Here is a 26,940-nt window from a genome sequence, read left to right on the forward strand (position 1 = left end):
TTCCTTCCTGGCTTGCCAATTGTTTGTTTTCTTTGTGGCTACCATTCTGAGCCTCACACATACACACAGGCCACGGTCATGCACATACACATATACTTTCTCTTTCTCTCTCCTCATCCCTTCCTAGGAATTTGCCTGACATCTACATTTTATCTCCAAACAGGAGTGCCCCTAAGCTCCAGACTCACATTCCACTGTCTACTTAATCACTCTATTTGGTTATTGACGAGATACTGCTAACTCATGTCCACATTAGAACTGTGGATTCCCAAAGCTGGCTCTCCCTATAGAAAAACAAAAACTTCCTCTCCCGGCCTTTCCTTCTCAAAAGCCTTCTCCATGGCTAAAACTGAGGAGTCATTCCAAATTCCGTCCTCAACCCTATATCTCAGCACCCAGTGCTGACAGTTATAAGATCAATCTTTTTATATACAGAACTTTATTGATATATAATTAATTATACAATTCAATGGATTTTAGTGTATTCACAGAGTTATAAAATCATTATGAGGCCATGTTAAGTGTTTTTATTCTTCCCAAAGAAACCATGTACCCATTAGCATTACTCAGTCTTAGGCAACCAGATAATCTACTTTCTTCTCTACAGATTTATTTGTTCTGGAAATTTCACATAAATGGAATCATACAATATGTGGTCTTTGTGTCTGCCTTTTTAATGTAGCATATTTCAGACTCATTCATATTTGAGCATATATCAGCACATCATTTCTTCTACCAAAAAATATCCTATCAGATGGATTAGACAACAATTTATTAGTCTGTTCATCAGTGAATGAACATTTGGGTTATTTCCTTTTTTTCCCCTTATTTTGAATAATACCACTATGAATATTTGTGTTTTTAGACCTATGTTTTCATATCTCTCAGGTGAGTATGGTGGATCATAAGGAAACACCATGTTTAGCTCTATGAGGAACTCTCAGACTATTTTCTAAAGCAGCTGCTTTGGAAAGATTTTGCATTCCCACCACCTTTGTATGACAGTTCCAATTCCTCCATATCCTCACCAATATTTGCTACTCTCTCTTTTCCAGTGAGTATAAAGTGGTATCTCACTGTGGTTTTGATTTTCATTCCCCTGATTAATAGGCCTACAGAGAGTCTCCTCATGGGCTTCTTGTCTATTTGCTTATCTTCACTGGAGAAATATCTAGTCATATTTTTGCCTATTTTTGAATTGGGTTATCTTTTTATCACTGAACTATAGAGTTCTTTACATATCCCTTTTTCTTTTTTTAAAGATTTACTATGCATACAAGAATTGGGGTGCAGACCAGATGTGCAGAGGGTGAGAGGATTCACCAGAGACAGAGTGGGGAGCAGAACAGACTACTGAATCACACTGCTGAGGGGAGCAGCAGGGTAAGACAGGAGAGGTCTGTCACATCATTTGGGCTAGGCATCATCAAACTCATGCTGCAGTGGCTGAGAATAGCTTCATACTGCTGACTCTTAACCCCTCTGCCACCAGGGAGGCTCTCTCAATATTCTAAATACAGTTCTCTTGTCAGAGTATATGATCTGCAATTAATGTCTCCTTTTGGCATTTCATTTTTTAATGAAAATTTCTGTTCATACACAAGCTTTTTGATTTTGTTAGTCTTATCTACTTTTCTTTTGCCCTTTGTGCTTTCAGTGTTATATCTGAAAAAAAAATCATTGCCTAATCCAGGTTAACAACCTATGTTAGCTCCTAAGAGCTTTACAGCTGTAGCTCTTACATTTAGTTCTTTGGTCAATTTTGCATTAATTTGTGTATATAGTGTAAGGTAGAGTCCAAACCCCTTACTATTACATATGGGTATCCAGTTATACCAGAACTATCTGTTGAAGAAACTATTCTTTTCCCATTGAATTCTCTTGACACCCTTGTCAAACATCAATCACAATAAATGTATGAGTTTATTTCTGATCAATTAACTCTATTCCAAAAATCTGTGGAACACCCTTATACCAGTACCACACTAACATACTTGAATACTGTACTTTCATTTTCTTTTGGAATTGTAAGTATAAGTTTTACACTTCTGCTCGTTCTTCAGATTGTTTTGACTATTCTAGTTCTCTTAAATTTCTATGTAAACTTCACGATAATCTTAGCAATTTCTGCAAAGAAGCCATCGGAAATTTGAAAGAGAGTACACTAAATGCAGGATTTAGGAAATATTAACATTTCAACAATATAAGTCTTCAATCCATGAAGACAGTGTTTTTCCTACTTATTTAGATTTACTTTAATGTCTATCAACATTGTTTTGTAATTTTAAGAATGCAAGCTTTTTACTTCTTTAGTTACATTTACTCCTAAGTATATTATTTTTTCATACTATTATAAAAGAATTATTTCATTAATTCCCATTCAGGGTATTCATATAAATATATAGCAAAATGAATTATTTTTGTTTTCTAATGTGTGTTCTGCAACCTTCTGAATGTGTTTATTAGTTCTACTGGATTAGTGGATTCCTTAGAATTTACTGTGTACAAGTTCACATATTACACAAATATAGACAGTTTTACTTTTTTATATCTAGGAAGGTTTTCTATTCACACTGTTTCTGAATTGTTCTGGTTAGCACTTCCCAGTTTGTCACTGAGTTTAAGTAATGAGAGAGGACATCCTTGTTTTTGTTCCTGGTCTTAGGGAGACAGCTTTTAGCCCTGCCCAATTAAGAATGATGTGAGAAGTAGGTCTTTCATCATTCCCTTTTCAAGTTGAAGGAGTTCCCTTCAAATTCCTAATTTGTTGTTGTTTAGGTCTTGTTTTATCACGGAGTGTTGGATTTTTGTAAGTGCGTTCTCTGAGTAAGACACACTTTTCTACACAGCTTTCCCATTGGTAAGTTCTCCCCACTACTGCTATCTAGCACAGTTTTCTCATCGTCTCAAGTTTCTACTTCAAGGCTGTCCTGCACAACTCTATTATCTATCTTATAACCTTCAGAGCACTCAGTCATTGTCATTTTAAGTACACATTTTGATAGTACTTGTATAGGGTTTAATGTTTGCCAACATGGAGTAACTGTTTTAATCCTCTAGACAACCTTTCTTGGTAAATTCTTTGATCACCATTCTACCAATATCTATAGAAATGAGAAATTAAATTTCTTATTCAGGATCATGCAGTTCGTAAGAGGCAGACTCAGATTTAAACTCCAGGGACTATCCACTTAAACACTTGATATTATGCCCATCAGTAATTACTTTTGCTTTTTAGATACCTTGTTTACTCTCTATAAACAACATTGCCAATCTCATTTATTGTATACTTACAGCATCTAACACCATCATGGCTGGTGTTCAATAAATATTTAATGAACAAGTGGAACACTGTTCTCAAGATCCCCCACAAGAAAAGAATTCCATAGTACTCTAGTAAACACTACCAACTACACCCACCCATTAAGAATCATGTGGCTCATTAGTTCTTGGTATCCGTTAGTAAGGAAGATGATTTAATCCAATATTTTTTAAACTCATTGGAATACAATCCTGTCTTCTCACCCCCATCTGCATTAATTGTCCAGGGAAGTGTGTTCCAGAGAACATTCTTTGAGGAGTGCTGCTCCACAACGATACCTCAGATAGCACAGTTCCCACTAGGATACTTCCACTTCTCTCTGCTCTACTCCCTGCTAAAAGCTCTAACTTGGAACTGCTGAAAGCTCTCTCATAGTTATGACTCACTTTAAAAAGAAAAACCCAATATTTAGTTTTCCTAAAAGGCACATTGGGACATACGTCCACTGAGGACATATGCAAACTTCTCAGATTGGTTCCTTCTCCCCACATGTTCGTGTTCCCATACCTCAGCACAGAGAGAGCTATATTTTTCTCAGCACTTTGCTTTGTTAATTTTGATTCAAATACATTCACCCTTCACCACATACTTTTAACCAGTTCTCAGAGAGCAGGCAACACCAAAATGTGTTAACCACAAGCTTTCATATTTCTTTCCTCAAATACTCACCATAATGATATTTTAATCATTGCTTCAGGAATGGAATTATTTCGATGTCTTCTTATCACAGCTCTCTAAGACTTCAAGGTCATCTACTTGAACTGTTTAAAGAAAGAAAAAAATGCTACTTTGAATCTAAGAATGAATAGTAAAAAACATGCTTAAGCACATGCTTAAGCACAGCAGAATAGGCTGCTGCAATTAATTTTTTGCTTCTAAAGAGTTTTTTCCCCTTTCAATTATTCATCTACATCAGTGACTATAAATTATAGCCAGTAGTCATTCTTTCAAGCCTCTTATTAACAAAACATCTTTCCTTTCCCCTAAATTCAGTGAATAAGGTCATTTCTATGTAATAGCTTTCCAAAGCTCTGATTTTTACATAGTGACTGAAATCTTATATATTCATTCTAAAGAAAAGAATTATCTTAAATAAATGTGAGTACTTTTTGAAACATAAATTATTAAACTTAGATCCAAGTAAAGGACTTTGAGAAGAGAAGCCTTATAACAAAGAGAGAATTAGAAAACAAAAGAGGATGGGTTGAAATTTATTAAGAATTTGGTTAGGTACAGTGATCCTTCCTACCCACAGTGTCTCATCCATGGATTCCATCAACCATGGGTCAAAAAATGTGCACTATCTAGTCAGGTCTGACATGTACAGACTTTTTTTATTCTCTAAACAATGTAGTTTCACAACTGTATCACATTTACATAGTATTAGGTATTAAAACTAATTTAGAGATAATTAGAATTATATAGGAGAATGTGAGCAGGTTATATGCAAATATTATACCACTTTACATAAAGTAATGAATATCCTCCAATTTGGATACCAGGTGGGTCCAAGAACCAATCCTTCTCAGATACACAGGAACAACTATATAGTTAGAAGGAACCAACAGAGTTGGTTGATTGAAAAAGAGTTAAGAAAAGAGCCCATCTGGGCATCCAGGTGACTGGTATCTACCAGATATACCAGGCAGAGGAAATCTTCAACATTTGTTTCCCCCCAAGGCTGGGGAACAATGGGAAATCCCACCTGTACTGGAAATGCAAAAGAGTAGAATTAGGAAATCATATATTTCCCTGTGTGACTGACTTAAGTGCATGTCATCTATACACAGGGTTACTCCACATAGCAGAATCCTTCTTCACATGCAAAATGGATGCTGCATTCAGATAACTGAACCTGGAGAGGAGAGACATAAGTAAGTTTCCAGCCCTGAGATCCTGGGCCACAGAGAAATGCCACTAACTAGTTTATGAGTTGCTTAGTGGTTAGTTAGCTAGTAGCTAAGGGGGAGCTTTGAAAAATCTTTAGGGTGCTTCTTCCTCTATCCTCCCAAAACCTGTTTGGTACTACTTCCTGCATCATTTTTTTTTGCAAAAGTCATCAAAAGAAAGTATTTATTCAAACACAGACTGACCTGAACATTAGTCAACAATACACCAGCATTACATTCAAGAGGAGCTGGCATCAGTTCCAAGATTTTAGGAGGGTATAGGATTTATGGTGTCAGAAACCTATCTTTCCATGCATAGAGACATGGGGTTCACCTCCAGAAATCCAGACTGAAAGGAAACTTAAAAGGGAATCAATCAGCCTGTGATGGTGAGGGGGTAGAGGGAAATCAACCCTTGTAAAGTTCTCACAAAGCTAAAAAAAATTGTCAACAGGGCCTAGTGAAATATAGACAGCCATGAACTCATTACTTAAAGCCACAATATGGTTGCGGTACACACAGACAAACTGCTGGGTTTAAGTAGACTGTTTTTGATGCCAAAAAACAAAAAACAAAAAAAAAAACCATCTCGCTTCCCCTCCTCCCCCTCAAATCTGTTTATTACTGAAAAGGTATGGAGCTTTGTGAACTAGCCCAATTTAAGCCTCTCTTTCCCTTGGGGCGCCTCTTCATTATACTAAACTGGGAAGAAATTTGCATGCTTTGGAAAAGGAGACACTCTTTTTTCACTGGACACACAGGAGGAAAGATAACATTATGTTTAAAAGTTAAGGCCAAGAGAAGCCAAGGCAAGGACAGTAGAGGGATCCTCTTCCCTCCCTCCCGCCTAGAAAGTCTGACTGACTGTGCCCAGCCCTCACATTTCTCCTTAGCCCTCATCCCTTAAGCACCCTCTAGAGCAGGGGTGCTCAAACCTGAACGGGCAGGAGAAGCCCTGAAGACATACAACTGTGGGTTTAGAAAGAAGAAATTCTACATAGAGACCATGAGCCCAAGGATCAAGAAGAAATCTGATAGGCCTGTGTCTGAAACACTTAATTCTGGGAATCTGGTTTACTCAGAGGAAGCCTTCGCCACTAGATAATGAAGTTCAGAATGCAGCTAACTACACAGACAGGCAGGAGAACGAAACAATAAATCAACTTTAATGCATTCAAGATAACATGGAAAAAAGAAAAGAAAAAGATAATAATGAGCAGACAGGGAGAAACTTAATAAACTAGTCAAATGTACATAAAAGCATAAAAAATTCCAGAGGAAAACAAGGCATTGGGTAAAAGAGACTCAGAAAGGTCAGCACAGCAGGAAGCTCAGGTTCAAGGTCAGACTCATGAGGTCTTGCCTCTTCTTTCTAAGATTCTCTTAACCTTTCCAAATGATTTCTCACTGGTCAAAATAAACTTTTCCCTGACTTTCAGATGATTATCAATCCCTACACAACTCGGACACAACTTAGTGACTACTTCAACAATTTGACTTGGAGGGAGGACCTGCTTTTATCTTAAGGTTTCAAGACTCAGATTAAAAAAGAGGTTTCAATGGAGGTGCTCACAGTGAAGTTTCTGATGAGGTTTTCCCCACATGACTTGACTACTACATTGTCAGAGCATTTAGCAAGACCTTGTACCCCTGAACCAGCACCCACTGCAGACCTGAGGGAGGAAGCTTCCTTAAGAACCAACTTTTATTCTGGCTCTTCTTTCTCCCTCCCCCCCCACCCCCTCCACCCCCTCCATGCCTCAAGCAAGGAAAGCAGGTACTTCAAGATATGTTCACAGGCATGAATGGCACTGTCTCCTAGCCCCATATAAATCCAAGGATGCCCACAGGATTCCAGTTTTCAGGATGCCTTTGCTGGCTTCCTGGCTTCTTCCTCACAGATCTTTCTCTCTTGAATTTGAAGCACACAACTGCTTATAAATGATCACTATAGCTAATTTTCAACCACCCAGGGTTGGATTAGCCATAGCAAAGACAATTAATTATAATTATAATAATAATTATAATTATTATTCTTCGAAGATTTATTTTAAAAACAAATACAGGGCCCTCTCTGGTAGCACAACGGGTTAGGACGCAGCACTGCAATGAGCCTCAGCCACTTGAATGCGAGTTGGATCCCTGCCTGCCCCGGACGTGATCCACATAGCACGGTAGACCCCTCATGACCCACCCGCTCCTCCCCTAGCAGTGTACTTCGTCTGTTCTGTTCCCCCACTATGTCTCTGGTGAAGCCTCTCACTGCCCCTGCACCTCTGGCTTGTACCCTAGTTCTATATGCATAAATAAATAAATAAATCTAAGAAAAAAAAATACAAAGCCCCCAAGTCAATGACATTTGCATCTTTTAGAAGGTGTTTACTGGCTGGAATGACACAATAACCCACAGACACGACTGTGGGTCCTCAGTGACGTGGGGCCCACCCATCCCTCACCCCCAGATACGAAACTGACTACGTTGGTGCTCAAGGTGTCATTCCACCAGCACTAACAAAGTCCACACAAGTTGGCAGAAAACAAGCACTTAGTAAGTAGGCCTTCAGGTTAGAGACAAAAGAGCAATGACATCAGTGCCAAGGTGCCACATAGACAGGGCGAGGACACTGAGGGTGGGGCTGCCCTTCAAAGTTCTTTAGCTCCATGATGGCACTTCTGGAAGAAAGGAAGCTTTGAATGAAGCCTAGACTTCATTTTAATATGGTGGTGGGAGGAGTAAAGAAAACATGAATAAATAACAAATTATAGACCATTACATATTCTAAGTACTGGCACATTTTATAGGCTAAGTAATTTATAGAAATTTGTTACCTTGAAACTATTATGCTCATAATATTTTTACACATGAGGACAGTATCTAGATCAGGGAATATATTTTTTAAATACTGGACCTTTTACTATGCAAATGTTGATCATTTTCACAAAGGAAGGGCATAGTAAGTACATCCGGAAGTACAAATTGACTGCAAAATCTTCCTTATACTTTATTTTTCTTTATCAGGGGTCATCTGTATTTTATGGGTATTTTCTCCTATGAGATTGGGTTTTTGGTAAGTACAATCCTATGTTGTATGTTTTTAGTATTTCATAAGCATAAGTTCAGTGGTCAAACGATGCTGAAAGACTGACAGTAGTAACAGAGGGGCTTGCAAGGGCTTCTGGCGCCCAGCATACCACCAGCTGCAGGAAGATGCTCACAATCAAAGTAGCCTCTGATGTGGGAACACATGAAGGGGGGTGGAGGGGCTAAAATTAGCACCATAGGCCTCCCTGGTGAGATCCAGAAACTCCCTCTGTCCTTGGGGCTACCTTCCCTCTGGGATATGCCTCCCACTCTGGGTGTTGCTGCCTCTATTGGGCTCCCCATATATTCCATCACAGCATGGGTTCCTCAAAGGCAATGTTAGGGGCCTCCCTGGTGGTGCAAGGGGTTAACTCTCAGCACTATGAAGCTATCCACAGCCACTGCAGCATTTCACAAGTTCAATCCCCAGTCAGGGAGCCGACCCACATGGCACAGCAGACCTCTCCAGGCCTGCCACTGCTCACCTCAACAGTCTACGTCATCAATCTGCCTGTCTTACTCCCCATTGTTTCTGGCGAACCCTCTCACCTCTTTCCTTGCACCTCTGACCGACACCCCAACTCCTCTATGCATAAATAAATCTTAAAAAAAATAGTTTAAAAAAAGGTAATGTCAAGACCTCGGACACTTTCAAGTATGCTCCTGTAAACCCTGGAAGGTGTCTGTTTTAAAATTGAAAAGATATATGTATTACCCAAAATCACAAATGAAAAAATTAATAGGTAGAATTTTCAATTATAAGATTTCCCATGTACTTTTCAAAATCTTTGTTACCTCCTACTACTTGCCTAATAGAAATCATAAATGAATAATCAAGCAGCAAGAAAACTTTGAAGAAAAACTCAGCTTGCTGTTTGATAAACCTATGCTCCTGAGAATATGGTTTCATACGTTTATAGCATCCAAATATATGACCACAAACTGAATGCTTGTATCCTCCGAAATTACTGTATTAAAGTTCAAATGTCTGATCTGATGGTATTTGGAGGTGGGATATTTCTGAGGTAGTTAGGGCATGATGGTGGTGGCAACTTCATGATGGGAGTAGTGTTCTTAATAGATGAGACACCAAGAGAGCTGTTTCCCTCTGCATTACACCATGTGTGAGCACAGAAAGAAGGGAGCTGTCTGCTCTCACCAGGAACTGAATCTGTGAGCTCCATAATCTTGGACTTCCTAGTCGCTGAAATTGTAGTAAATGCTTGTTGTTTAAGTCACCCAGTGAACTGTATTTTGTTATAACAATGAAAAGTAAAACATAAAGTAAGAGTGAACTTTATAGTTTCTAACACACACACAAACACCAGAGACATACATACATACAGTATATATGTATATATACACATACATATACTCTAGGTATCCATAGAGGATTTATTCCAGAACCCCCCTAAGATACCCAAATTTGTGCAGAAGCTCAAATCCCTTATATATATGGTCTGGCCTCTACTTATAACCTACATAATCTTCCTGAAAACATATTTTCTAGGTTTCTTTTATTGAGAAAAACTCATACTATGTTAACATGCAAAACAGCAAAAACAGACTGTGATGTTTCAACATTTCAGTGTGTCCCAAGGAGAGCTCTGACATTTTCCAAGAGTCCTTAAATCTGATTATGTCTACAAACCACCACAGGTGTACATATTTACAGGCAGTTCCAGGAGGTATATACAGCCACCACAACTACAGACGACTAAACCCCTTCCCCTTCATAGAACAGAGCATACTCTCCCCTCAGCCAGCAGCAAATGGGGTCACCCCAGTGCAGGACATGGGCTCAAAGCAACTACGATGTCTGGACTCCTCCTTTATACTCCCAGATATAACAATCATGCATTTCAGCACTTCATGAAGGTAAATATTTTCTATTGCCCTCTGGCTTCACATATGCATATATTCATGAAAATAAGATTCTTTTGCTAAGCCTTACTTTTTTTTTTTTTTTTTGACATGAACAACAGACACCAAATAAAAATCCCACTGATATGCATACTGGGTTAGATTGAAAAAAAAAATAGCACTAAGAGCTGGAGTTTCCTCTCAGCCACCAACTCTTCTAGAAGTAAGTTGGTGAGCAGTCCTGGCTGACTCCACATCCTGCTTCCTTCCCTTCTCTCATTTTTAAATAATGTGTGTTGGGTACAGAGGACAGTCTCAAAGCCTTCAAGTACAGGACACCCTTTTCGATGTCGATGTCAAAACTTGCTTGAGCCCAGTCACACCAGCCAATGAGCATTTAGTAAGATGCTCACCTGTCAGAGGCGACTGCGAATTCAGCAGTGCATCTCGCATGTTTACTCATTGCACTTCAGAGCATTTAAAGTAACAGCATACCTGCTGGATGCTGCTAGGACCTCAGATAATGCATCCCACAAAGTAAATGCCTCCCTCTGCGCCCGGACCCCACCCCCTTAATGCTGATGCACCTAAGTTGCAGTGGCATGCCAGCCAGGCCACAGCCTCTGCCTTCTCCGGGCAGAACCTGCTCACAGGCTGTGCACATGGTCAATGGTTTCCAGGGGGTCTGCGCTAGCCCAGAGGTGCAGGCCCCAAAACACAGAGGTAACTTGTTGGACTCTAAAACAATACTGGTCCCAAATGGGAAAAGCAGGTCAGGTCTTTTCCAGGGAGAGATGGCTATTGTAATGAAACAGCAGGGGAAGAAGTTGCTGAAAGAAATCATGTATGTATGGAGAAAGCAGTAAAGAAAGTAGAAAATGAAAGGAAGATGATTAAAAATGTCCTGCCTGAATTTCTAACCCTGAGATAGTAACCAAACTAATATGGACTCACTCCATTAAATAGAGGAAGCAGGGACTTTTTTATTCCAGATGGAGGTCAGGGTATCACAGAAATCACAGCCTCCTTCTAAGCCTTCAAGAGAAAAATAAGCAAACTGGACCAGAAACCCAATGCAATTTAAAAATGTCACCTGTGTCAACATCAATACACACATCTGAGGACAATCAGAAGATGGAAATCTCTCCAGGCAAAGTCATAAAGCTCAGGTTCCCACCATTAGTTGAATTCTGATCATTCTTTGAATAGATATCTAGTAACAAAGTGGTGATTATATGACAGATGAAAATAATGACTGTTTTCAGAGTATTGGGGTAAAGAACTTTCAATGAAAATGATTGAAAAGTCTGAGCAGATACAAAAGAACACAAAAAATGAGGGAAATGGAGATAAGAGATAAAACACAAGATTTCTCTTCAAGGAAGAAAACTGTTCTGAACATTAATGCTCGAGAGTTGAAAAGCAGCTCAGGAAATGCTAGTACCTGATAGGTAAGAAGGGAAAACAGTGCAGCCACTGTGGAAATCAGTTTGCATTTTTTTTTAAAGATTTATTTATTTATGCTTATAGAACTGAGGTACAGGCCAGAGGTGTGGTCAGTGAGAGGATTCACCAGAGACAGAGTGGGGAGCCGAAGAGGCAAATGAACTGAAATACACTGCTGAGAGGAGCAGCTGACGGGTCAGGAGAGGTCTGCTGTGCCATAGGGGTCACTTCCGGGGCGAGGGATCCAACTCCTGCTGCAGTGGCTTTGGATAGCTTCATAATGTGGTGCTTTAACCCGCTGCGCCACCAGGGAGAGCCCAGTTTGCATTTTTTTATAAAGTCAAACTCAGGCCCTCCCTGGTGGTGCAGCGGGTTAAAGCACAGCACTAAGAGGCTTAAGTCACTTCCGCATGAGTTGGATCCCCGCCTGCCCCATAGGTGACCACAGGGCACGGCAGACCTCTCCTGGCCCGCCCGCTGCTCCCCTCAGCAGTGTACTTTGTCGATCTGCCTGTTCTGCTCCCCACTCTGTCTCTAGTGAATCCTCTCGCCCTCCGCATCTCTGGGCAGTACCCCAGTTCTGTATGAATAAATAAATCTTAAAAAAACAAAGTCAAACTCATACTTACTATATGATCCAGCAATCTTGCTCCTAGATATTTATCCAGGAAAAAAAAAATGAAAACTTACATTGTCATAAAACCTAATTTATTATCACCCTAAACTATAAACAACCCACTGCCCTTCAACTGGTGAACTTGTAAACAGTATATCTGCAAAACTAAATACTAACTTAACAATGAAAATGAGCAAACTGGCAGCTCTCCTTTATCTATGCAGGTATCTCATTTTTCCTTTTCCTTTTCCTAATGAACTTGTCCATTTTTTTATTAAAAAAAAAGCTGGAAAATAATATGCAAAAATCTCAAGTGCATTAACTGAGAGAAATTAGACTCATTTTGAAAAAGGCAAAACTGGAAGGACCAGAGAATTTCCAGGGGTCAGACCCAAGTAGAGATTGGATAGAAAAGGCCATAAGGAACATTGCAGAGTGATGAAATTCTACATTTTTATTACAATGGTTACTGAACTATATGTACTTATCAAAACTCATAGCTGTATATATTTTTTAAAAAGTCAATTTTACAACATGCAAATTATATGTCAATAAATATGACTTTTTAAAAGCAGCAATTATACAACAAAATTGTCTCCTAGAATGGGACTCTTATTGTCCTCTTTAAGGTTCCATAAAACATTCATTCAACTTCTCCATCAACTCCCATTCCCAATTTCTTTTCATACGATATTTATAAGAAGATTATTGGTTGTTCATTTAGTAGGAGAAAAAGCTTCCTTGGTCATATGAAATTTCTGAATGTAACCTTTGAGTCTTTAGATAATTATAGGAGCTCTCCTGTATTAAAAATAGACTTGCATGTGTGGTTTATCTTCATCGTGCTAAGCATGCCCCTGCGTGATACTTCAGTAGTCACTGAAGGGAGAAGACAAGACACCAAGAGCTCGACCTCCACAGACCACACTATAAAACCACTAAATCACCAACCAATTAATAAGATCCAGTTCCTATACCAAACTGTCAATATAATGATAGTAAACCAAAGTTACTGATGAAAGCTAATGAGAAGTAAACCTAAGATAAATCTTGACTGCTGAATAGCAAACTTTTAGTAGAGCAGGAAATTAAAAAAATCACTGTACTAATGAAACAACATAAATGCACCTTCAGCTGGTCTACAGAAATAGACCCTTTAAAGACAGGAGGAAAGCTTCTGGCTCTTTTCTTTACGTGGTGCCCAGTAGACACATTCTGACTGACTGTGTATGCCAAGCACTAAATACCAAATGATAAACTGAAGCCCCTGGTCTTATAGGGCTTACATTTTCTAAGCAATGGTATATGAATAAAGAATAAAGAAGTTGATCACTCCATAGTAGACTGCTTGGAAGTTAATAAAAGCAGGGAAGGCAATTCAGGGTAAGTGAATTTGGGGCTTGTGTGTTAGATAAATTGGTTAGGTGTTTTCTGAAGAGATGCATTTGAGCACAGACCCAGGAGAATTGATAAAGAATGTTGGTGAGTCTCTAGAAGGAGGCTGTTCATGTATAGGAAAGAAACAACAATTCTTGGGATGGGAGTGTAAATGGTGTGTCCAAGGGCTTAACAGGTGTCCAGTGTGGCTGGAGTAGAGTGTGGGAAGGAGTAGTCAGCAGGAAAAGCTGGTTGGAGAGAATGTAATACAGATCAGACAAAGAACTTTGGATTTTATTAGGGGTATCCAGAAGTCACTGCAGGGAGTGGGCAAAGAAGGGACATGATCTAGATTTAGTTAAGAAATCACTCTAGTTGGCCAAAGAAAAGTAGACTCTGTGGGATGGGTAAAATGGGAAAGTGGACAAGAAGGAACAGGGAACTTGATAGGAAGTCACCAGAGTCACCCAGGCAGAGACAGTGGGACATGGGAAGAGTTGAGAAGTGGCAGACTGGACAACTGAAATCATGGTGCCATTGAGTGAGAAAGAAGATGCTGAGATAGAGCAGGTTAGTGTCATCAGAGTTGCTGGAAAAAATATATTGCTATCAGAGGCAGAAAAGTGAATTAAGATAAAGAAAAGGTGAATTTGACCCATATAAAATACATCTTAGCACTTAAAAGCATTAAAATAGAAAATAGTTTAGCAGGACCACTTAAGACATTAATTTTGTCTCACAATAGCATCCCCACTGACTAGGTTATTTACTATAACCAGCTAAGAAATAGATTTCTGTAAGAAACTATACCTTTCATTAGTGAACTTTCCTGGAAACAGAGGTTTCCAGTGTACCTAGTAAAAGCTTCAGAGCTTTCTAAAATACATCAACAATTCTTTGAAGTGCCCCTATGTTAACTGTGCTAAAAGAAAAGAATGCCATTAGGACCACAGACTATAGATATTCTTTACTAAATTGACAATTAGAAAGAAGCTTGTCTAATGAAAGTCAAATTACAGTAATTTTTCATTGATTTATATGTTTAAAGCATTCTGATTAGTTTGCTTGACACAGTCCATATATCAGCATTTATGTACATTATGGATTATTTTCAACTATCCTAAGATTCCAATGTAGAGGAAGACTTTTATTGAGTTGTATATAAAAGACATAGATGCCAGAAGTAACACACAAATGAACAAGGAAATCAAGTTTGATTCTAGTCAATTAAAGTGAGGTGCAGTAGCAGAACTGCCAAAGCTCTACTCTCACACATGTAACTCCCCAACCCATGTCTGCTTCATCCAAAATGAGATTCATGCCCAGGATCCAAAACACAAGGAAAAGTTGAAATTATTTTGATTGGAATAGTGTAGTTGGCTAACATGTACAATATCTTCCAGGCAGATATCAGCTCCCATATTTTCCATCTCTCCCTCCTCCTTGCCTCAATTCAACCCTAAGAGCAACAGCAGAGCCTGAAAGCAAACCAGATCAAAATATACTGGAAATGCCAAACTCAGGAACCTCCAGAGACAGCAAGCACAGCCATGACTTCTAATCTATTCCTGGTGGTGGGAAAATGATTCAATCCAGTTGGAACTATCCAAGTTTGAAACCATCCTATAAACTTAGTCTGCTTTTGATTTTTTAAAACTTGTACTCAAAAGAAATTAGCTCCCCAAAGTAACTAAACTCATCTAGCTCTCCACTGTGAGCCAAGAGAAAAATCTCAGTTATGTGGGACCAGGACAGGTGACTTAAAATGGCTCCTCCATTTCCTTTTGGTAACATTTTTGAGGTCTTTTAATAGTTTTCTAACCACACTATCTCTTTAGATATGTTCTTGGAGATATCTATTCTCAAAACAGCCAGCTTTGTGCAAAAGAATTCCTTATTTTAATCTCTGAATTTAGTGAATTTTTCCCATGGTATCAACTATCAAAGACAGATTTTTTTGACTTTTTACGTTAAGATGCCAGGATGTATCCTACTTTTCTAGTCTGGATTTAGGACTTCATTTCACATAGCCCCTCATCATTACACTAACCAGATGGTTCTGCTTTATTCCAGAAGACTGTTGTATCCAGGGGTTACTCTCTAGGCTTCTCCCAGGCCATCCGTTCAGATATTTACCATATTTCTTCCCAATGATTCCAGACAAATCTTCTCTATTTCTATTTTTTTTTTCTGTTAAGTTCCAGTGTTAAAACACACAGATACCCACACGATGTCAAATTCATGCCAAGTCTGAATGAGTGTGGTTTTCTTTGGACTCATTTATAATGATCTAAAGATGTATTATATCTGGATTTTCAGAGGTCTGTTAAATATTAGCTACAATGATGTGAAATGTTAGAAAATTGGGTCAGTATGAACCTCCATTATTAATTCAGTATGCTATTATTTCTTCATAAGATACTAGAACATACTGTGAAACTGTCAGTTACCCACTCAAAAAACTAATGAAACCTTTAAATTCCCTCTGTAGAAATATTCCAAAACAAAATGGCAGCTGTAACTGTTATTCTAGAACTGGAATTGGCAAAATGTAGTCCATGGGCTAACTCTATCCTACTACCTATTTTTTTAAATAAAGCTTTATTTGAACATAGCTATGTTTATTCATTTCCATTAATCTATGGCAGTTTTCATGCTACAGTTACAGAGCTGAATTGTTATAACAGAGGTTGTATAATCTGCAAAGTCTGAAATATTTTCTATATGGTTCTTTGCAGAAAAAGTTTTTCCCAACTCTTAGTAACTTCTAAGAACATTTACCCCACTCTGTGTTTTTACAAAGTTATTAATCTATTATTTTCCTCAGAGTAAAAATTAAATGATAGAATTACATGCAAAAGTATCAAATCCAACGGCCTCTCTAGTGGTGTGAGGTTAAGTCTCAATGCTATCAACCTATTTACCAGTCACTGCAGCATGAGTTCAATCCCTGGCCAGGTTGCTGACCCACATGGTGCAGCAGACCTCTCCTGTCTCACCCACTCCTATCCTCAGCAGTGTATCTCAGTAGATCTGCCTGTTCTGCTTCCCACTCTGTCTCTGGTGAAGCCTCTACTGCCTCCACACCTCTGGCCTATACCCGTTCTTGTACTCATAAATAAGTAATATTTTTTAAGTGCCAAGTCCAGTGCCCAAGATTTGACAGATAATTAACATATATCCCATTCTTTTATTTGCCATCCTCTTCCTGGTCCATGGATACCTGTTTCAAAAGTCCTCTTTTCTCTGCTCTGTCCTCCCCTAAGGAGTTGATCATTCCCTCCTTTTGGCACCACTAACTATTTTAATACTGGCTATTTCATATTCTCGTTACATACTCACTTGTCTTTCTCCCCATCTAGAATATGGATTTCTCTAGGAATGGCATGTCTTATTTACCTTTGTTTCCCCAGGACTGACACAAGCAACGCAGTCTAATATTTTCAAAGAATGAGTGAGTGACAAAATAGAAAATCAACACTAGGAATATTTTTATTTCTGAAAGATGTCACGTGAAAATCATTAAAGGCATATAGTAAATAACAGGCTTCCCAAACTGAATATCACAAATAGGGAACAGTGTTTTTGTCTTTGTTTTGGTCACTAATTTAAGATCACAATGTGCTACATATTAAGATTTTATGGAACAAGAAAAGGGTAAATTAACATTTCAATTATGTGTAGGTACAAAAAGTTCCTAGAACCCAAAGTAAACTCAATGACTTAAAAAAAATTGTCTAGTCAAACCTCTCATCTTTGTATATAAAATGTGACAGTCTTTGCTTTAATGAGAGGGAATTTAAAATTCCCAATAACAGCAATACACTGACATAATAATTTCTTTGAAAAGATGGTTGCAAACAAAAAAAGATAATTGTTTTTCCTGAATTGACTTAAAAGAGATTCATGAATGAATCAGGCAATGAGCTAGCTAGTGGGATTAATGGTGAATAAATAAAGTTCCTGCTCTCACTCTAGTAAAATAAATTAGCTTTGTGACATCTCAGCACTTTGACAAGATTCTTGTTTGAATGACAAATGTTCCATAAATATTCAATGATATTTTATTTCATAAATAACTAAGAGGGTCTCATGTTTCCAAAATAGAAAACAAGTTTCTACATTGGATAGTTTCCTACTGCTGTTGTAACAAACTACTTACACACTCAGAAGCCTAACACACAGTTTACTATCTTAGAGTTCTTCAGGTTAGAAGTCTAAAACGGGCCTCACTAAAAACCAGGCGTTGCCAGGGTTGCATCCCATATGGATACTCTAAGGAAACAGCATTCTTTCTTTATCCAGCTTCTAGAAGTCACCTTCATCCATTGGCTCAAGTCCCCTTCCCTCCATCTCTCAGGCAACAAAGATGCTGTAGACTTTTTCACATGGTATCCCTCTCCTTCATTCAGAGAACTCTGGTGATTACACTAGCCCTGTCTGAATCACCCAGGATAATATGCACACTTCAAGATGAGAACCTCAAATTTTATTAGCCACATAACGTATTCTGGTTTCCAAGGAATAGGACACAGATATTTCTGGGATGCATGATTCTTCCTGCTACTTAGATCTCTGTAGCAGTAAGTTCATGCCTGGTATATGACCTGGTATATGTAAAACCTGGAACTGCTAGAACATTACTCCCACCCTGCAATCCCTAGCCCCTCACTGGAACATACCACCTCTGTTCTACCAATCTTATAGGAAGTTTAAAGGAAGCTGCCATTTCCTATTCATCAAACCATGTTCCACTCATGCTGTCAACAGTTCTAAGAATAAATCATGACTTTTCTGTAACCTGTTCCCCAATGAACATCCTTCTGTTAAAGTCAGGGATAAAATCCCCCTGCCAATTATTACATGAAGATATGTTCATCTAGATACTGTGTGACCACACTGTGTTCCCTAAATGTATGTGTTCATTTAGCTTTCTGTTTCAAAGACTAGGTATGTATGTAAATATTGATGTGTGATATAAATTCATGGTCTCTAAGCACAAATACTCTAGTAATTACTAGTCAGCTAACCCCCAACCCAGATAGCTCATTAAGAGGTCTTTGACCATGACAATGAGGTAAGACATGCTTCTGGAATTGTACACAGTGTGTCACAGAGATTTCCTAGTGTCAAAGGTAAATGGAAAAACCTGGGAGATGTGGCTGGCTCCAGCAGGACAACGGAGGTCATTCTAGGCCCTGACATATCACCTTAAGGGACGAGAGCAACTGGCTCTTGGAACTCTGAGTTGCATTCTGACTTGGGGGAATTAGAGCCAGCTCTTCTGTTTTTGACAACAGTCTTTGGCCACACATAGGGCTCCATTTCAGCTGGCTATTGCCTAGGATGTAACACCCATTTGGTTATATGGAGCAGATTTTCCAACTCATTTTTGCTGCTGGCACACAGTTGTGACCCTGGGGTACTGGAGCGTCTGTTGAGAACTAGCCCCCATCATTTGACAAGAGTTCTTCCCAGGTCATCAGAACCCATCTGACCTCTTCTTATCAGAACCTTCCAGAGACCATTTATTTTAGGAACATTTCAAAACAAAGGCTTAGAAAATTCCTTCATCAAATGAATATTTAATAACTGCTATTTAATTGTATTACACTTTTAATTTCAAGTGAAAAAAATTTAAACTGAATGAAAGAGACAGAACTGTATTGAATCTCTCTCCATGTGAGGGCCCCAGACACCTAACACCCTATTCTACAAATGCTCTCTCTCTTCTCTTTGCCTCTCAGCTCAACTGGTATCCTTGGCTTGAACATGAATGCCAAAAAGAGGTGTATACTTATCACCTCCATCCCCAAGTATTGCTTCTAGGCATGAGAAGGGTAAATGCTGGACAATTTTCATTTCTCTTGTTACTTTGCTCTGCCACATACTACAATGTTCCCAAGCCAAGGAAGACATTCTGTCAGGAGATCTTGGCCTCGCCTAACCCAAGATAATACTGGTGCCACTAAACAGGATGCCTAGGGGGCAGTTTCCTTGCTACTACGAGTTACATTCCAGTGGGGGAGAATAACTTTCCACTTGAGTGCTGTCATTTGTACTCTTAGGCAAACTCCATTAGCAGCTCATTCATGCTTGGTGCTCTCTCCAAGCTCATAACATAATGCTACACCTTCAACCAAATGCACAAGAAAAGCCTACAATCATTCCACCTAGGCCCCTAGTCTGTGAGTGAAAGGAAACTAGTGACGAATAGGATAGTGGCACTGGGAAGTCATGAGTCCTGTTAGGGAAGAGACCCATAGTCAAGCCACAGTCCACCTCATCTGGAGACAACAGGACCGAATCTTGCTGGACTCCTGCAATAGTGAATGGCAGTCTCGTGTCACATGTAAGTTAAGAGACAGAGAGACTATTCTCTGGAGAAGATGTGTCCAACACAATGCATAGAATTTACCTGAGTACAGAGAACAAGCTTTGTCCAAAGGGAAATAACAAATGCAGTAGATTTAAAAGTTTGGTAAATATTGAAACCAAGTGCCCTTCCTCCTGCCTTTTGCTTCTCAATAATTCTACTTTCACATTTTCCAGAAAGGGCATCTTGAGTTGACCGACACTGAAGTCACAGCCACCCCCAGGTGCAGTTTTCTTGTAGCTGTCCAAATATAAAACTAAGAACGCCGGGGTTTATAGCTCTCTGTCAGCAACAGAGGGGTTATCTTGCTTCACTAACATAGTGAATTCTCCACTCTGATAAATGCACATGGCAAAGCCCTGTGAGGATGGAATTACCTAATAAAACCACGTTTTAGGAAAGAATAACAACTTCAATGTGCATGCTCCAACCCCCATGAATCAGGCAGGATTTCCTTACCACAAATTTTGTCAGAACAACAATTTAAAATCAAAAGCACTGAAGGTTTAAGGATGAGTAACCACAAAGTCAGACACTTTCTAAACACCTATGTGCTGATGCTCGAGTCCAGCCCCACTTTTATAGAAATCCACTAAACCACACAGTAGGTGCATGTTCTAGTAGGGAGTTTTGCTAGTAAGATCTGGAATTCGTCCACCCCCAACAGATACACCTCACTCAACAGCCATTTAGGGTAGTGGGAACAGCATGTGCAAGGTCAGATGTTGAGCACAAGCCTAGTGTTTTCAGAGTGCTGACAGTAATTATGTGTGGCTCAATACCAGATAGAAGTCTACATGGGAAGGGACCGAAGGGCCAGGCTAAGGCTCTGGATTTTAGCCCAGAGTCTAGAGCCAAAGATTTAAACAATGTAGAGTAACATGCACTTTTTTTTTTAAGATTTATTTATTTGTGCATACAGAACTGGGGTACAGGCCAGAGGCTCTGGGGTGGTGAGAGGTTTCACCAGAGACAGAGTGAGGAACAAAACAGGCAGCTCGATGAAGTACACTGCTGAGGAGAACAGTGGGCGGGTCAGGAGAGGTCTGCCACACCATGTGGTCACCTCCTGGGGCAGGTGGGAATTGAACTCATGTGGAAGCGGCTTTAGATTCTCAGTGCTGTGCTTTAACCCGCTGCGCCACCAGGGAGGGCCGTAACATGCACTTTTAAAGAGTGACCAAGTTTGGTGCAAGGTTCAAGAACAGCAAGGCACAGAGAAAGGTAGTATGTGTAGGAATTCACTGCTGGGCTCACCTCATGACTGCGGTCATAGGGCAAGAGGCAAAGGCTCTGTGCAGAGCACTGCAGTGCTGAAACCGGAGAGTTCACCCAAAGGTGGGGCATGCTGAAGTACTACATTTGCAACCAACATTTTAGGAAATAAGATTTTGACAGGTAAAATTGGGAAGAGGTGACAGAAGAATAGAGGTCTGCTGGAGTAAAAGAGCTTAGCCAATGAAGATGGGCTGGAAGGCAAGATTTAGGGCTTGTGTAGAAGAGGGAAAATAGTTCAGCAATGATTAGGTGCTACCGAATGTATTTATAAAATACCTGGTGATGGAAAAACTCTAGCTACTTCACACAAAGCCAGCATACAAAGGCACAGTAGTGCTAAAGTCATAGTGGACTGCATATGTGTGTGTGGGGGGGGATTCTGCATGTGTGAGAGAAGGAGCACAAATCTATGTTCTCAATAAATTAACATCTCATCACTAGCTCAAAATTATTCAACTAGACAAAAGGCAACATTTATTGCCTTAAAATCTTCCTATCTAAAATTTCCTTTCCAGATAAACTCCCTTAGCATAGAGGTTCTGGAAAAGTCTACCTAACTCCTCCTGATTATCACTTGGAAGGTGAAGTCAGAAGAAACCAAAACTTACCTCAAAGATATAAGATCTAATAAGATCATAAGAATTATTTGACTCTTCCATCAGGCAAACTTCTTATTGCTTCAAATAAAATGCCCTTTGCAATAAAGCTCTCTCTTTCTGAACCTCTTGTGTACATTCATTTGTTTAAACAGAAGCAAGGCTTCTGAGAAGGACCAGGCTTGGAAAACAGCCCACAGGCCAGCCACCTTACCCTGCTATCAGGGACAGATGTGCTGCTTCCATGTGACTTGCTACAGACTTCCTCCCAGCCATGACCGCACAGGAAGTCTGGTGGTGACAACCAGCACACACCCTTCCTGCACCCCACCAGCCTATCAGAGACAGTTTCTAAGAGCCTGGTGGAGGAAGCAAGTAAGAGTCTTGCATGAACACCAAGATGAGCTCTTGATTTTTACTTCCCTTCCACATTTCACCTGCAAGGACTTGGAAAGAACCTTTTATGCACTGAGTAGCCAACAGGTACAGCTTAACTTTTAATCACCAAAATAGTGACCCCTCCTCAGCCCTTCCCAGAGAGAAAATAAGATAGGACACTTCACCCCACAGAAGAGCAGTGATAGAAGAATGAGACTGCTATCTCAGCCCAAAGAATCATGGGTGAAGAATCCTATACCTTGGCCCCCACCCCAAGGAACTTCTGGTTAGTCAGGAAGAATCATTTATTACCTCATTAAGTAATTGTTTATCAAGTACCTACTATGTACCAGATACTGTTCTAGGTGCTTGTATAAAGCAGCAAACAAAACAAAGAAATCCTTTGCCTCAAGGAGCTATTATTCTCACTATTCTAGTGAGAAGTGAGAAGACTTTCCCACACAGAACTAAAGGAACCAGGGGCCTTCCCTGCTGGTGCACCGAGTTAAGGTGCAGCACTGTAAGCTGCCATAGCCCCTTCAGTGTGAGCTGGATCCCCAGCCTGGGAGGTGACCCACGTGACACAGCAGACCTTTCCTGTCTCACCTGCTGCTCCCCTCAGCAGTGTACTTCATCACTCTGCCCGTTCTGCTCCCCACTCTGTCTCTGGTGAATTCTCTCACTGAACTAAAGGAGCCAAACCAGTGATATAAGGTAAGACCAAAGTAATTCTGCATTGAGAAGGAGAAACTAATTCTTGTTGGATAAGGTAGTCCTGATGAGGAAACAAACATAAATCTTTGTTAAAACTCAAATGAATGTGCCTAGTAGTTTCAAGTATTATCTATAGGGCCATGAGGTATTTAGACATTTCTAAAAAAGTTACATTGGGCTTGACCTCAAGTGTGATTGCTATATTCTCCTGCCATCCCTACAGAATAGCAATTGGGAAGGTTTGGCCACAGGACTGCTAGATACTGTAGGTGCTAGGCTGACAGAGGAAGTGGGGTTCAAAAGTCACATTAAGATTTATAATCAAACATTAGCCTATCAACTCTTGGTAATCTTCTCCCTTTTAATTTAATAAAATGTTCTCACTACCTCAGAAAGCCTTATCATTCCTCTCTAAGAACCTCCACCCAGTCCCCCCATCATTTCCCCATTCACCTGCACTGACACCTTCACGAGAAGCCTGTCACAGGGTGCACTTTGCCTGTGCCTATCCCTTCACCTCACCTCAACATTCTAAGCCCCCCTCCTTCCACCCCACCCCACCCCATCCTCTGAGCACCACAGCACAAGAGAAATACAGTCCCAGGTAGGCGAAGAGTTCTAGCCTAATGAGGAGCACCAGCTTCAGGGTCACAGTCTAAAGAGAGAAAATGTTCGTGGAGCTGAGTCTAAGAAAGAACGGTTCTTATCAAGCTGAGGCCAGCAGTGGCCAGGGGGCTCAAAGAGCTGAAACTAGGGAAGGGCAAAAACAGCTGTTTCAAGTTTTGTCAAATGTATGTGTGATTAAAATGAGTCTTTTCACTTTAGATGTCTTTCTACAATTTATATCTTGGAAAATCTTATATTCTCTCTCTAAATGTGGGGATATCACACTCAACAGGCACAGAAGACATGCCCAGGGAGGTGGTCTAAAAAAAGGACTAAATTGCTAAATGCTGTCACATATTAAGCATAGATCTACCTATACCTAGGAAGGCTTCCTTAAGAAGGATATGCTTCACTTTGTTTAAAGACAGTCACCTAACTAAATAAATTTGGTACCAGTTTTTTTATGTGTAAGTGAAAATACTCAAAGTTCTCAGCTTTTCATTTGTTGCTATTTCTATTAGTCTCTGGTACCATATTGTAAAATCATTAGTAATTACTTTTACTCCGTTACTGGAAACTAAAAAAGAATTTACCATTCTCTCACGGGCATCTCCTTGAGCTTCAGAAAACAACCAGTAGGCAATGTAATTAGAACCTGGAAAAAAAAAAAAAAGTTTGAAAAATTGTAGGCTGTAACTCCCAAAGCTGAGAAATACATGTATGAGATGAAGTAAACTGGTTTTACTCAAATTAACCTCTCAAAATACTGACCTATATGCAATTCCTCATTCCTATATGACCTATAGATGAGTGAAAACTAAAATGAACACATAATTTCTATAATTCCCTCTTTTTTCTATGTAGTAATTTAGATTGACTAAAAATGCCTTGATCAAATCCAATTTAACCTGACTTAACTTCAAACAGCTGTCATTAACTACAGTAAACAACCAATTACCCCCCAATTTCAGCAACACAGTTATTCCCTTACTTGCTTAATAGCGTGTAAGTCAGAATTGTGGCACAAGCATTGCAAACAATTCACCCACACACGCAGAAGGCGCAACAATACCCACTGAGGGAGCAGAGAGTACAGACCAGAAGGGGAATGTGTCGGTCATGTTTCCTTAATCTTGATAAAGGGTAGCAAATCTAATAGGAACAAATGAACAAACTATCATCCTCCAAGGATGGGTTGAAAATTTCTAAGATCTTGAATTAAAAGAAAAGTGCCGCAGTTTTTCATGAAGTAGGATTAGCTAATTCTCTCTGTGGATGTTTCACTGCTGCGGGAACATCTGTCCTTTGAGAATGTCTCCCCTCTGGAGAGGGCAAGGAGCTGTGTTCTCTGAACCAGACAAAGCTCAGTATCAGAGGCTAAAGATCACTGACCTTCCCGAATGATCAAATGCCAGGTGTAGTGTGGCAGGGCAGCAGAGCATCCAAAGGGCTTTCAGAACCCTGTTTTCTGTTTAGCTTTGTTATTTAATGCTGGACTCCCCACGACCTCTATTTGCCCTGCTTGGCAACAACAAAAGGAAAGTTCTTCCAGTTCTTACTCTTCCTCTGCTCCACTCACCAGAGTCCTTTTGTTAATGGCAGCAGCAAAATGTCCTTTAAATACAGCAGTCACAAGAGAGGTCCTACATGCATGAGCTCTTTTTGCCTGCAAAGATGTGTGTGATACCATGATCACAAAAGCCCACTTCCATCTTCCTAACTCTCCGCCAAAACTGAAGGGCAGAGACCCTCGATTGTCCAATGGACAGAGTAAATTGAAGTATATTAAAACACCTTTTCTCAGGGTCCTCCCTGGTGGTAAAGCACTATCAAGTCTCAGCACTATCAAGCCATCACCTGCCACTACAGACCAGTTCATTTCCAAGACAGTTAGCTGACCCACAGGGTACAGCAATCCTCTCCTGTGCCAGCTGCTGCCCTCAGCAGTGTATTTCAGTAGAATTGTCCCCACTCTGTCTCTGGTGAATCCTCTCACACATACCCTGCTCCTGGCACTTCTGGCCAGCACCCCACCCCCTACCCTGTTCTCATATACATAAATAAATAAAAATAAATCTTTTTTAAAAATAAAACACATTTACACAACAATGGATTATCCAGCAATTGTTAGAACTAGTAAGAGTAAAAAGAGAAATATTTTAAAATTAAAATATATTTTTAAGAGTTCAGGTTGAAATTTGCTTTTTTATTTTTTTAGATTGAAATTTCTTTTGAAATATCTGATCAGTATTTAAAATGTTCTGAAGTGCTGATTACAACCTTTCCAAGAGTATGATTACATATTATATATATGTATGTATATACTATATATAATACATAACTAATAAATGAAAGGAGTTCGTAAATGTTGATTAAATTCTAGGATTTATGAAAACAGAGTGATACAGTTTTTGCCATGCTTAAGATACCCACCACTTTAAAATCACAGAAATGTTACTAGAAGGGGCTTTCAGCTCAATGTTTTAATTTTACATACTAGTAAATTTATGCCAGAAGAACCTAGTGACTCACTCATTGTCACACAGCTACTCACAGGCAGAACTAAGACCCACAATGGGATCAAGATTGCCCCAGTTAAGAATCTGTCTTCTTTTTCATGCAAATACGGGGATCCTAGTTTTCTGAGTGGTCCTTAACCAAATCCACACATGTAGGGGCTTCTTCAGGGAAGCATGCCTTCCTAAGACTAAAGTCAACCATTTAATCACTTAAACCCAACCACATCTTCTGAACACTCATTTTATCAATTGAATCACACTCAAAATTCCAACATTATTCAGTTAATTCATTAAGTCAGTGTTTTCTAACTTCCAGAAAATGATGTATGCCTAACACCAAATGAAAATGGAAGTCTTGCTCCCCACATACAGAATTTCATAAAGGCTGATCTAATGACATCACAGAAATTCCTCCAGTAACAGGTAAAACAATGGCAAATGGGGACAAAACAATTTGATCAAGAGGAGATTTATATCATTTTGAGTTAAGCATATACATTATTGACAGCATTATGAACTTCAAATCCAGAATATGAAATAGAACAGAAACTTTTTACTTTGTCCCTCTGTCATGAAAAATAATGCATTTCACATTTTATACAAAATAAAAATGTATTTCATAAAGAAAAATTACAAACATATTTGTCTCAATTCTTTTATAAAGCCCCCAAGGGTAATAACATATTTATCATCTTGAACTATACTTAACTTCTCAGTTTTACCATACTATTTTATTTGAACAAGATCAGGGGAAAAAAGTTTACATGGTTCTTAATAGATACTGATTTGCATATCATTATTAATTCTATAATCTGCAGTTATTTGTGGTTCTGTACAATTTGTAGTCTGAACTTCACCACAGAACAATCAAGTTGGCT

General features: G+C 39.4%; 1 long non-coding RNA gene across 1 annotated transcript in view; it reads right to left on the bottom strand.

Annotated features, from left to right (window-relative positions):
- Positions 1 to 26,940, bottom strand: part of LOC105854237 — a 135,286-nt gene that overhangs the window by 75,351 nt on the left and 32,995 nt on the right. Inside the window, exons 2-3 of the long non-coding RNA XR_001145939.1 lie at positions 24,137 to 24,198; positions 3,992 to 4,083 (exon numbers count right to left, since the gene is read on the bottom strand). This is a non-coding gene — a long non-coding RNA (uncharacterized LOC105854237). The remainder of the gene's footprint in view (positions 1 to 3,991; positions 4,084 to 24,136; positions 24,199 to 26,940) is intronic.

Source organism: Condylura cristata, unplaced genomic scaffold, assembly GCF_000260355.1.
Source record: "Condylura cristata isolate star-nosed mole 26May11 unplaced genomic scaffold, ConCri1.0 scaffold00030, whole genome shotgun sequence".
In the NCBI taxonomy this organism is placed as follows: Eukaryota; Metazoa; Chordata; class Mammalia; order Eulipotyphla; family Talpidae; genus Condylura; species Condylura cristata.